This window comes from Apium graveolens, chromosome 5, assembly GCF_009905375.1.
Source record: "Apium graveolens cultivar Ventura chromosome 5, ASM990537v1, whole genome shotgun sequence".
Classification (NCBI taxonomy): Eukaryota; Viridiplantae; Streptophyta; class Magnoliopsida; order Apiales; family Apiaceae; genus Apium; species Apium graveolens.
In genome coordinates this window covers 75,210,672-75,220,050 of record NC_133651.1, presented here as the reverse complement: position 1 = coordinate 75,220,050, position 9,379 = coordinate 75,210,672, and the positions used below count along the sequence as shown (strand labels likewise).

Sequence of the window (9,379 nt, the reverse complement as noted above, 5' to 3'; positions counted from 1 at the left end):
TGACCAACTTCGAGTCTCCACAGACTTTTAAGTTCTTGACTCTAAGTGTCCCTGCTAAGCCAAGACCAGCTATCAGAGTTTCATATTCTGCTTCATTATTTGTGGTTGGGAAGTCTAACTTCATGGCATACTCAATTAAGAACCCATCAGGGCTTTGTAGAACCAAACCAGCTCCACTTGAATTTGTTTTTAATGCTCCATCAAAATAGAGAACCCAATATTCTTTTTCCTTATTAACCGTCTCTTTATCCCCCTTATCTTCCTTGTCTTGAGGTATGTTATCTTCCTGCCCTCCGACTTCTTGGTTGGGTATGGTACATTCCACCACAAAGTCAGCTAATGCCTGGGCTTTTTTTGCCATCCGTGGCTTATACTTGATGTCAAACTCTCCCAGCTCTATTGCCCATTTGATCAACCTCCCACTATCCTTAGGACTATGAATGATATTTCTCAGGGGCTGATTTGTTACTACCTCAATTTGATGAGCCTGAAAGTAAGGACGTAATTTTCTTGAAGCCATTACCAAGGCTAGAGCAAATTTCTCAGTAGTTGAATAATTCAACTCAGCACCATGCAGAATTTTGCTGACATAGTATACGGGTTTCTGGATTTTCAGTTCCTTTTTAACCAACACAGCGCTCAAAGCACTCTCTGAAACGGCCAAGTACAAGTATAAAACTTCATTCAAAGCTGGTTTGGCCAACAACGGGGCCTGGGCCATATATTTCTTTAACTCCTCAAAAGCCTTCTGGTTTTCCTCACTCCATACAAAGTCCTTAATGTTTTTTAGTGACTTCAAGAATGACAAGCATTTGTATCCTGACTTGGAGATGAATCGTCCCAGCACAGCAACCCTTCCTGTGAGCTTCTGAACATCCTTGACAGTTTTTGGTGGTTCCATGTCCAGGATTGCCTTTATTTTATCGGGGTTAGCCTCGATCCCTCTCTTGGAGACCATTAATCCCAAAAAATTTCCAGACCCTACTCCGAAAGCACACTTTGTAGGATTTAACATCATCTTGTGGTACCTCAGGACCTCAAAAGCTTCCCTCTAATGGGTTATATGGTCGGTCTTTACCAGACTCTTGACTAACATGTCATCGACATAAACTTCCATAGTCTTGCCAATATGATTCTTAAAAATTTTATTTACCAACCTTTGATAGGTGGCTCCTGCATTCTTAAGACCAAATGCCATAACTAGATAACAATAAACACCAAAGTCAGTGATGAATGATACCTTTGGAATGTCATCCTTGTGCATCTTGATTTGATTATATCCACTGAATCCATCCATGAAGCTCAGCATTTCATGCCCAGCAGTGACATCTATCAAAGTATCGATCCTTGGTAACGGGAAACAGTCCTTAGGACAGGCATCATTTAGATCAGTAAAGTCCACACACATCCTCCATTTTCCATTGGCCTTCTTCATCATTACAGGGTTTGCTAACCACTCTGGAAATTGAATCTCCTCAATGAAACCAGCCTCCAAGAGCTTCTCCACTTCCTGTTTTATAGCTTCTTGCCTTTCCGGACCAAAACTTCTTTTCTTTTGTTTCACTGTCTTCCGATTTGGGTCCACATTTAGCTTGTGAGTAATCATTTCTGGGTCTATACCTGGCATATCAGCTGCTGACCATGCAAATACGTCACTATTTTCTTGCAAAAATTTCACCAACTTCCCTCTAAGGGGCTCCTCGAGCGTTGCTCCAATAAAAGTCACCTTCTCAGGATCTTCAGGGGCTAAAGGAATTGAATCCAAGTCTTCTGCTGGCTTTCCTCTTTTCTCATCATTCTCTCAGATATCCAGATCTTCAATAGGAAGAACCTGCCCCCCAACTCCATCTGCCCTCAAAGAGGCTACATAACAGCTTCTAGCCATTTTTTGGTCTCCTCTCTCTTCTCTGATCCCATCCCGGGTTGGAAACTTTATAACTGAATGGTAGGAAGAAGGGACTGCCTTAAAGGCGTGTATCCATGTTCTTCCCATAATAACGTTGTAAGTCGAACTAGCCTTCACCACCACGAAGTCCAACATCTGAGTGGCTTGCCTTGGTTCTTGTCCTATGGTTGTTGGCAACTTGATTATCCCCTCTACGGGGCACTCCACTCCCGCGAACCCATATATTGGCATGTTGGTTGGGGTCAATTGGGAGTCATTATATCCCATCCTCAAAAAGGTGTCATGGAGCAAGATATCCACTGAAGCACCATTATCCACAAGGACCCTTCTCACTGGCCTGTTCCCTATTATCGGGGTTATAACCAATGGATCGTCATGGGTAAATTTCACACCCTCCAGATAAGAATCATCAAAAGACATTTTTACTCCTGTCCTGGCCCTCTTCGGGGCTTCCCCAACAATATGCATAACTTCTCGGGCATACGCTTTCCTGGAGTTCTTGGATAATCCAGCAGCAGTTGGTCCTCCAAAGATTGTGTTTATCACAGGCCCTCGGGGTCAGGGTCCTCCGAAGATTGTATATATCACAGGTCCCCTAGGCTGGGGATTCCGCCCCTGATCATCTTGGTCCCTCCTACGATCTTTAAAGTTCTTTCTTCCATTGTTATTCCTATCCCCTCCTTCTCCAGTGTATTTGTTCAATCTTTCTTTTCGAATGAGGAACTCAATTTCATCTTTCAGCTGTCTACACTCATCGGTGTCATGACCAACATCTTTCTGAAATCTGCAATACTTGCTTTTATCTAGCTTCGCAGGATCAGCCTTCAAGGGCTTAGGCCAACGAATATCTCTATCTTTCTCGATTTCCATCAAGATCTGGCTTCTAGGAGCTTTCAGCTTAGCGTATTCAGTGAACTTTTGCCTAGGTCCTCCCTTCTTGGGGGTTGAATCAAGGTTTTGCTCGGTTCTAGGATACTTGTCCTTAGCGATATACTCCAGATCAGTTTTCCGCTTCTTGCCTCCAGTGGGCTCATTACTCACTACGATCTTCCTCATGCTTTCTTCCACCTTGATGTACTTTCCTACCCTATCCTGGAGCTGCAACATGCTTTCAGGGGGGCGTTTGGCTAAGGACATCTTGAAAAACTCATCCCTAGTTCCTTGTTGCAGTATTATCATGGCTACCTTATCATCAAGGTCTGGGACTTTTAAAGCCTCCTTTGTGAAACGATTCAGATAGTCTCTCAAGGATTCCTTTGCTCCCTGCACAATGCTCATGAGGGATGCTAAACTTTTCTCATGCACTCTCCCACTGATGAACTGTTTAATGAAAGCCTGACTTAACTCTCTGAACGACCCAATAGAGTTCGGGGGCAAACGACTATACCACCTTTGAGCCATACCCGACAGGGTTTGAGAAAAGGCCCGACACTTAATAGCATCATTCACGGGCTGCAACAGCAGTGCATTAGAGAATGTTCTAGCATGATTAGCAGGATCTCCCATGCCGTCATAAGCTTTAATAGTTGGCATCTTGAACTTTCTTGAGATATGGGCATTCATTATATCTTCAGTGAAGGGCGGAGTAGGATCATCAGGATCTCCAAAGGGAAGAAGATTGCTTGGATCAGCCCTTGGGACAATAGCCCTTCTCTGTAGTGGACCATCCAGGTCTATGATAGGGGGAGGATTTCTTCCCCTAGGATGTACTGGGGGTTTGGTGGTCTGGTGCGCCTCCAAGTCGCACCTTAGCCTTTGAATTTCAGCCTCGTGAGCCTGATCCTTTCCTGCACTTCTTGGGGATTCATCCCTTGGGTTCTTTGAGGACGTTGGCTACCATCAGCTATCGGCTCTTTTCCGGAACGTCTCCTTCTTGAGGCTACTTCATCATCCGAACATTCGGAGTCTCTCTCAGTGTAAGGACCAGAAAATTCTTGATCCTCAGGGATAGGAGCCAAACCTCGTATGTATGGGGGCGATCGCCCTCGTGCTTCATTCCGTCCAGCATGTCCACTTCCTTCAACCTCGGGTTAAAGGGGCATTCCATAAGGGGGGTTAGTAGTAACAATAGTTGAATATTCGTACCCGATGGGTCGAGAATTCACAGGTGTATATACTTGTTGAACTTGAGGATTCATACCTTGAGTAGCCGAGGGAATCGTCCCTTGTAGTTGAGGTTCAGTTGCCCCTATCTGGGCTTCTCCTTGCGTGGTTGCATAGGTTGAGTGAGGAGGTACCTCCACAGTTGAAGAAATCACTTGGGTTGTCCCCGTTAGTGTTTCTCCTCCAAGGGCTCTAACTGTTCTCCGTGTTTTCGCTATGGTTATTGTTATGCTTTCCCACAGACGGCGCCAAATGTTATGGATAAAAAACTAAGGTTATTATTTGCTGTATTTGCTGCTAAGGTTCGGGAGCTCAAGGCCTTTAATGGCTGCTCTCATGTTTCGTACCTTAACTATGCCTTTACGAGATGCCTACATATCTCTGTGAATTAGAGAATCAAGCCAAAAAATGTAGTTCTGATTTGTGGGGTGAGACCCCTTATATAGATGTTGGTGGTCCTTGAATTGGACGTGGTATAGGAGACTTGGTAGCCAAGTCTCAGAATTAGAATGGACTTTAGAGTCCTAAATAGTAGGAAACTGATTCCTTATCCTTCTAGGTCCCTTAGAGGCTAATCTGCAAGGATTTATGTCCTCATTGGGACTCTTTTCAATAGCTGATTTTTCCCTTATTAATTAATTATGAAATTAATTAATATTCAGGGTTTTTGGGCCTTCTTTGTTCCATCAGGCCTGATCTGGTCCATCAGGCCTGATCAATGTGTTAACCTTTTTGGTCTGAATGTCATATATCTTCTAATTGGGCCTAGCAGCCCAAATCATGTATAATTACTGTAATATTTAATTACATAATCAGGATTTATTTATCCCTATCACATATATATATATATGTAAATAATAATTATAATAATTCTAAAAATATGGGATATCACACAAAGACTAGCTAGGTCTCTGACCTGCTGGACTAATCGGTTATAATTTGCGCGCAACCGAATTAGCCTCTTACGCCACCTCAATAGGTCTACTCTGGCCCCTATGTATCCCATATCTGATCGTTTTATCTACTTTTCAAAAAACTTGTACCTATCTCATTTCAAAACTAATTATTTTAACAGCACATATCGAAAATCTAGTTCACAAATCATTTCATTCGAGATAGGTACCTTTCGAAGTTACTTTTCCCCAAAACAGATTTAAAACAATGATTTATAACTACAGGGGATACGTAACTTAAAACGTTTCTGTTCCATTACGAGATTAAAATATTAGCTATTCATATATATTGAACCATAAAAGAATGGTCAGGGGGTACTTGCCTTGCAGGGCTTACAAGTATCACTGACTGATTTTGGATTGACTCGGACGCTCAACTTTATCACCTTACTATCAGACTATTCTGGATCCGAATTTGACGCTCAAGTCCTTCGCTTGGAACCTTGCTGATCTTGTCGATTGATCACTAGGTTATCTTTGGTTCAATATCAATTCTTGAGTCCTTCGACTAGAACCTACAGAGTGGAAATACCTGATAAGTGGATTTTATATCCACTTGGAATGCTTCACTAAAAGCTTAAATTGGTGTTTTGGACTCAAGTTATTGGCATTTTATTGTGTTTTTGTGTTATTGCATTTCAGGTATCAGTTATATGAAGAAATGAGCTTTTAAAGGAAATATGATAAAAAGTGATCATATTTGGAAGCCAAGGCCATTGTCAAGTTGTAGAGAATCTCAATAGCTTCACATGGGCAGTTGAATCGCCTAATTCTGACGAGTAGAACTCAAGTTATGGCCAAAACAAGATTCATCAGAAATTTTTCCAGACAGTAGCTGAGCGTCTACTCAGTAGAGCTGAGCGGCCGCCCAGGAGTTGAGCGCCCGCTCAGGAGAGCTGAGCGCCCGCTCAGGAGAGCTGAGCGGCCGCTCAGGGCGCGGCTGCTGAGGGCGCGGTCGGTCACTGATTTCGCTGAAAAAGCCTTTTTTGAGTGGAATTTAACGATTTTAAGGGTCCAGGTCCACTAGGGGCGTATATATACTTAAAAAAAAGGGTTTTCATCATCCGGGAAGATTGGGATACCAAGGAGAAGACCTAGAAGCACAGAACAACTCCGAAAAAGAAGATCTTGTATTCAACTTGTGATTTGTTGAATTAGTTGTAACTTTGGATGCTCGTTTTCATTCTTGTTGAACCTAGATCTCGTTTATTCGTACTTTGATTATTATTCAGTTTATTAAGACCTTGGTTATACCATGATTTCATATGAACCCATGGTAACGATGAGTTCTATTATGGGCTAATCGTTGTCATGGGGTTCTAGCGGATTTACTTATGAATTTCAAAAGTTAATTTGTTTCGATATCTTGGTGTGTGGTGATTGATTGATATCCTAGTATTGGTTGTGCTTATTCGTCTTATGTGCGTAGCTAACATATAAGATAGCTTGTTAATCTCTATTGAAGTGACATTGAATATAGAGGTTTAGAACTTGCCATGCTAGCATAGGTTCATGTATGTGTATGAATGATCCATAGGTAACTCTAACCGTTTTACTTGCCCTATGTAATCAAGATGGATAACTTGTGCTTAAACCGTTATGTTGTCAAATTCTATAGACATATAGGGTCTCAATATAATTGGTTCCTATTTAGCTTCTATCTCTTTTGTGGATGTCTGGTAGAATGGTATTCGTACAACGAAAGTTGGCGTTTACTAGATTCGTGTTATCTGATTAGTGTCATCACCATCACATGCTAAGATTAAGAACGAAAAGGCTATTGAATGAAGTAGTAATGAAGTTAGAATCTCATGTTTGTCATATATAGTAATTCAACCTCAATTCTCTTAGTTAATGTTATTTAGTATAATCTCCTAGTTTAATAAAAACCCAATTTGTTATTTGTCTTAGCATTGAGCGATAACCATACATTGTTGCATAGGTGCATAAATTGAACTTAACCTAAACCAGTCTCTGTGGGAACGAATCTGATTTATATCTTATACTACTTGTGAACGCGTATACTTGCGTGAATATTAGCGCGTGTTTTCGCCCTAACAAGTTTTTGGCGCCGCTGCCGGGGACTCGGTGTTAATTTTTATTTTATTTGCTTGTCATCAGTGGTCATTAAAGTTCAGTGACTCGGTTTCTTTTACTTTCACGGTTTATTTGTTTGTGCTTCAGGTACTCAATACAATAGGAGATCCAGCAGCATAAATGAAAGCATTGATGGATTTTTCTCAACCCAAGTTCAATGACATTCAATCTACCATTGTCCGGCCAGCTATCACAGCTAATACCTTTGAGATCAAGCCTGGTATAATTCAATGGGTGCATAATTCAATCCAGTTTGGGGGTTCTCCAACTGAAGATCCAAATATGCACATTAGGGATTTCATTGAGATCTGCGACACCTTCAAGTTCAATGGTGTTTCTGAAGATGCTGTGAAGCTGAGACTGTTCCCATTCTCTCTGAGGGACAAGGCTAAGAGTTGGTTACACTCTCTACCAGCTGGTTTGATTACTATTTGGGAAGATCTTGCTCAAAAGTTTCTTACTAAATTCTTGCCTATGGCGAAGACAGCTGCACTCAGGAATGCTATTACTCAATTTGCGCAGCAAACGGGAGAATCGCTAAGTGAAGCGTGGGAGCGCTACAAGGAAATGCTTAGGAAGTGCCCTCATCATGAAATTCCTGATTGGATGATCATCAGTTATTTTTACAATAGGTTGGGAGAACAGTCCAGACCAATGCTCGATGCAGCAGCAGGCGGAGCATTATGAGCAAAGAGCTATAAGGAAGCCTATGATCTAATTGAACTGATGGATGCTAATGAATATCAGTATCCAGCCCAGAGATTGCCACAGAGCAAGGTAGCAGGAGTTCTTGAGGTGGATACAGCTACGGCTATCACCGCTCAACTAAAGGCGTTGTCTATGAAGATCGATTCTCTGGCTAACTATGGTGTTAAGCAAATAATTAGTGTTTGTGAGCTGTGTACAGGTCCGCATGCGACGGAACAATACGCTATATCTAGTGACTCAACTCAGTTTGTGAGCAACTTTCAAAGATCGCAGCAGCCACTTCCTGCCACTTATCATCCTGACAACTGGAATCATCCTAACTTCAGCTGGAGCAACAATCAGAATGCGATGCAACAGCCGTTCCAGCAGTTTAGAAATAAGCTATTCAACCTTCCTGGTTTTAAGCAACAAATTGCACCAAAACAACAACTCTAAATTCAACAACAAAATCATGATGCAGGTCTATCTTCGAATGAAAAATCTGAATTGGAGGAGTTGAGGCTTATGTGCAAAAACCAGGCTCTTATATGCCAAAGCCAGGATGTTTCTATCAAGACTCTGGAGAACCAAATAGGGCAAATTGCTAATGCCTTATTGAATCGGCCACCAGGAATGCTTCCTCGTGATACAGAAGCCAATCCAGGCAAGAGGGAAGTTGAAGAACAGGTGAACGCCATCACCTTAAGGCCTGGAAAGGTTGCAAGCCCCCAAATTCAGCAAGACGAAGAGCTTGAAAAGTCTCAAGTTCCAGAATCTGAAGTTTTGGCTGAAGAAGATGTGCAGAAGGAAGTAGAGGTGGAACCGAGGATGACTACTGTGGAACACACTCCTCCTGAGGGTAATACAGGGGAGAAACAGATCTATCCTCCACCTCATTTTCCTAAGAGGCTGCAGAAGAAAAAGCTGGATAAGCAGTTTGAGAAGTTTCTGGAGGTGTTCAAGAAACTTCATATCAACATACCTTTTGCTGAAGCTCTTGAAAAGATGTCTAGCTATGCGAGGTTTATGAAAGGTATTCTCTCTCGGAAATTGAAGCTGGATGACTTAGAGACCATTGCTCTAACAGAGGAATATAGTGTTGTGCTGCAACAGAAGTTGCCTCCGAAGCTTAAAGATCCTGGAAGCTTCACTATTCCTTGCACCATCGGAAACTTGTCGTTCAACAAGTGTTTATGTGATTTAGGAGCTAGCATCAATCTGATTCTCTTATCTATCTTCAAGAAGCTTGGTCTGCCTGATCCGAAACCAACATACATGTCATTGCAACTAGCTGACCGTTCCATCGCTTATCCACGAGGTATAGTGGAGGATGTCTTGGTCAAGGTGGATAAACTCTTCTTCCCTGCTGACTTTGTAATTCTTGATTTCGAGGAAGATAAGAAGATTCCCATCATCTTGGGAAGACCATTCCAGGCTACAGGCCGAACTATGATCGATGTGCAAAAAGGAGAGCTTTTGATGAAGGCTTATGATCAGAAGGTCACTTTTAATGTGTTCAAGGTAATAAAGTTATCCACAGAAAAAGAAGAGTGCTTTAAAATAGAGCGGGTCGACTCAGTTCTTGAAGATGAAGGAGAAGTAGAGCAACTTTAGGTGTTGAATGCACCTCCGT

The 9,379-nt window shown here is 42.1% G+C and overlaps 1 non-coding gene across 1 annotated transcript; it reads right to left on the bottom strand.

Annotated features, from left to right (window-relative positions):
* Window positions 1-7,548: 7,548 nt before the first annotated feature.
* LOC141662629 (small nucleolar RNA R71) lies at window positions 7,549-7,655 on the bottom strand. The gene has a single exon (XR_012550735.1). It is a non-coding gene; the product is annotated as a small nucleolar RNA R71 (small nucleolar RNA).
* Window positions 7,656-9,379: the final 1,724 nt, after the last annotated feature.